Consider the following 4,471-nt stretch of genomic DNA (forward strand, 5'->3'; position numbering starts at 1 on the left):
TCAAAAGCAGCGCGATGCCGCACGCAGGTTTCGAGATCGCTCTAACCGGACGCGTGTAGCCCGAAACAACCCATTCTCGTTTTAACCTGTGACAGTACAATCCATTACCAAAACGCTCTTTGCATTTGAACTCATCCCGTTACCCATTCCCAAAACGCCCTGTACATTTCAACTGTTTACAGCGGTAGCTGTTGTGCCCCCTCCCGGCGAAAAATGTTCATGTACTAAAGCAGAAACCCCTACAGCAGAGGGTCGAGGTACAACTCTCCCTCTCGTTCCTCACACACGACAAAGATCTCTCGCACCCCTCGCCCTTCACCCCTGTAGGCTGCCGCTGTTCTCAAAAACCCATGTGATCACGGGAAGAGTGCTCTCCGCCTCCCCATCGTTCCTGCTACATTCAAGCATCCAAGAACCCTCCGGCAACACCACCTAGAGTCAAGGCCGGAGCGCTCCTCCCTTGACGTCACCGCAATGAGGCGATTGAGTCGGGCCACGTGCCTCGCGCTTAGCGACGATATGAAGGCCTCGAGCGTGTATATATCGCCGTAAAAACAAGTTCTTGTTGATACAAACAGGTTTTATTATCTAAAAAGTAGTATAGAAAAACAGATGGTCTAGTAAACAAATATTGTTGCACGGGAAGCGATCGGGCGCCGCGGAACGGCTCCAACATGTAAGAAATTTCAAGTGGATTTGTTTACATGCAATCTGAGCTGGAGCATAGGGAACCAGCATATGAAACTCGTAGGTCTGACGCATGGATAGTACCGCACTACAGAACAACTTACTGCAGTTCGATGTTAATCTGCAGTCGGCAGCAAACGTTTGAGGGGCGCGGGGGCGCCAGCCGAAATGACTCGTCGCGCCTTCTGACGGCGGGTGGCCGCTCTCAAGGTTCACACTCCGAGGATACACTTCCTTTCGTGCTCGCATTGATGTCTTATTTGATTCTGTCCAACGCGCACTAGATAACCAGGACCGGTGCAAGGTGTCGCTTTGTCAGCTGTCATGCCGTGCGTGTGCCTCAACCACCGCGATGAGTGACGGAGTTCGCGCGCTACAGATAACATTTTGTGGCACCTTGGGACAGTTCGTCATCTCGTACACGTCGGACGGAAGTGAGCTAAAAAAGAAAAAAAAAGCGGGCTCCCAGCACTGAAGGAAGCGCATGCGCAAAGCGCAAGTTTTGAGAGCGGCAACACGCCGTCAGAAGGTGCAGCCAGTCTTTTCGGCTGGCGATCCCGTGCCCCGCAAACCTTTGCTGCGGACTGTAGCCTTCCCCAACTTTTAAATTGTTCTTGTGCGCCTAGCATTGACATTCCGAATGAATCTGCTAAAAACATACGGTCATTAAATGTTTGGGAGTCGCCATCTATGCTCTAAATGTATAATCACTGAACTAGTTGTATGATTTTAGTCCATTTATATTTCGTTGTGTTTTACGTTATTTTGTGTTTTACACTTTGCTTTAGAAACAAATATTGTGTCCGTGGTTTCTGAGTGAGAGAGAGACTCGTCAAACAACGAGGAGTTCATTTTATATTCGTCTCCCCTCTCAAATGCGGAGATAAAACGCGCTCAATAAAAGTAAATGAAATCTAGTAGCGTAGACGAATAGGCTTGTTGGTAGTTCCTGTCAAAGGGGTCATGAAATGATATGGAGTGGAATGTTCTGGACTTTGAAGAGGCCTACTGGACCTCGTCCGGCCCAAGTATATTCGCACAGACCGCGACTCATTCAGAAGCTTCCTTGTCGCGATGAAATCGCGAAGATAAAAGGGGGACTATTTCTTTCAGCCGAGCGCAGCTCATGGATTGGACACGAGAACTGCGTGAGCACTCGACTTCGGCTCGTACAATCAATACCTCAGCGGACACTCGGGTAGCGGTTTGTGTCCAACCACTGCGGTGGTGAGAATAGCCGAACTCTAACAATGAGCTCAGCACGCGTTCTCTACCTTGCCGACCCCAGCGCGTTGCTATGATTAGCGTTGGCGGCATAGGATAGGCACCAGGCCACGTGACCACTTGTTCTGGCTCCGAGTTGAGGGGATGAAAGATGCTCACATTTCTCGAATTATTTTGGCGACTACTATTGCCTAGAAAGAAAAACTAAGGCAAGTTTATTCAGTTATTAACGTTAGGAAGTGATTCTAAGTAGTATTTAAGCGAAAGTATACAAATCGTTTCATGACCCCTTTAACCGGTAACAACGCAGGGACGCGGACAGAGTATAAGACGGAAGACAAACACAGCGCTGACTTACAACGTGGGAGAGGTCGCTTCTTGGGAGTCCGGCTCCGGAGACCGCGGCGAATCCTGACCCTCCATGGTGAACGTTCGGTCCTTCCGGTGTCGTCCAAGTCCGTCCCCGGCGGCCAGACTCGCCGCAGTTCACCTTCGGATTCGGAAGAGCCAAAGCTTCGGTAGCCACTGCTCGACGGCTCAGATTGACGAACTCGACGTAACCAATAGCATGTCTTCCAGTAATCTGCGCCAAATTATCAGGGTGTCTGGTGGGTGGCAAAACGTTGCGCTAGTATATTTTGTTTTGTTTTTTTTGTTACGGAATTTCGCGGTCGGAACAGATAAGGCTGGCTTTCCTACTTCTCTTTCGTAGTCCACTATTATCAAGCGTACGCTTGATAACTGCCCAAAACGCACCGCGTTTTGGATGAGTCATCTTGTCATGAGCGGCGAATAAAACTTGATCATGCGAGCCCCGCCTTTTAGGAATAGCAGTACTTAGCGCGGATGATACAACTACACTGCATTGTGAAACAGCGCGTCTCTGTTTACTTTACTTCTACGTCGCCATGTTCTTTCTAAACATTGCACCGTCACGCTGGTCCGCGGGACGCGGCACGAAGGTGGGCGCTACGCTACGGTTCACCCTAGCGCCACTGTATATGGCTCCCGTAGGGAGCCAGAGTAGCGCCATTCGTTGATGTCGATTAAAAGGTTAAAAGGCGCGAAGAAAACAGGACGATAAAAGACACACGTACAACACGAACAGTCGCCAACTTCCATGTGATTTAATGAAACACGAAACATTGTCTAACTGTCGATTCCCATCGCCTAAACAAATGCAGGTGATAGAGGTTCCTATCGCTCATTACACACACTCCTCGAGAAACACAATTCTTTTGTTTAGTAGATAAAGGGATGGCATGCTTACGCATCTGTTAGCCGCTTTGTGTATACAGAAAGCGCCGGTTAATTCCCTTTCCATCTTCTCATTCCCTCTCTTAATAAACCTTGTGTTTTAACAAAGGTTCACACCCCCATCAGCCATGTCAACTATATTATTCCAAAACTAGCTCGCGTGGTAGGGATTGTGAATCGCTACCGTTACATATTGCCAACAAATGTGAAACTCTTGATTTATAACTCCTTGTTTTACTCCCACTTAGCCTACTGCTACCTCGTTTGGGGTACATCAACGTTAACTAATATTGAAAAACTATTCATACTACAAAAGAAAATACTCAGAGGTATAGGTAATGTACCTTTTGATTTTCACACTGCTGAATTATTTGAAACCTATAGGATAATTGATGTTCACAAATTGTATTCATATCGACTTTGTACCAGTTTTAAGAGTGAAATAATGAAGGGCACATGTTTCTTACAAAATCTTGCATTGTTGGAGGAAAATTCACCAGTGTATTCTACTCGTCACGCGGAGAAGTGGAAGATGGTACTCAGCGAACCAACTATGGCTCTCAGATGCTCCAATTTACTCTTCCAAATTTCTTAAATACTTTGTGCAGTAGTAATTTTTCCCTTGAAAACTTGACTTCCAAAGACTTGCGTGGATATTTTTGTACATGATGCATTATTTTCATAAAACGTTGTTTGTTTTGTTTTCTTTTTCTGTTAACAATACCTTCAGCTGCTACTGAATGTGATTTTCATCTTTGTTTCTCGATGCTTGCCGTTGACCACTGTAAGGGGACCGAGGACCAGTCAAGCTGCATATCGCAGCTTTTTTTCTCGGGCTCCCCCATCAAGATTGATGGAAATAAAGATGTTATTATTGTTATTATTATTATCGTTTGCAGCGCTCCGCAACGGGCCCACCCGAATTATTCCAAAAGACGGCTGCGCTCAGGTTGTTCAAAGACGTGAACCTTGAAGGAGTAAGAAAGGCTGGTAACAAGGCAGAAAATCTCTTTTTTTAGGTTTTCTTTAGCGGAAAGACTCATAAGGCCTAGCTGTCCCTTACGAGTCATTGTCTCGGAAAAGAGTGCCTGGCAGGCCCAGGTTAGCAGGTACTTGCAGCGTCACTCAAGCGCATTATGGCGAATTCGCGTGGTTCTTTCTGCGCGCTCTTGAGCGCTCTTTCCAGAGCGCGTGAAATCGGCTATAAAGTGCTTGTGCATTCGACAGTGCGAGGATTACAACGGACGGGACGACATTCGTTTGTGACCGTAACAGGAAAAGCCAAAATGTGAAGTAATCCCAG

The sequence above is a fragment of the Ixodes scapularis genome, unplaced genomic scaffold (assembly GCF_016920785.2).
Source record: "Ixodes scapularis isolate PalLabHiFi unplaced genomic scaffold, ASM1692078v2 PGA_scaffold9__187_contigs__length_104089568, whole genome shotgun sequence".
In the NCBI taxonomy this organism is placed as follows: domain Eukaryota; kingdom Metazoa; phylum Arthropoda; class Arachnida; order Ixodida; family Ixodidae; genus Ixodes; species Ixodes scapularis.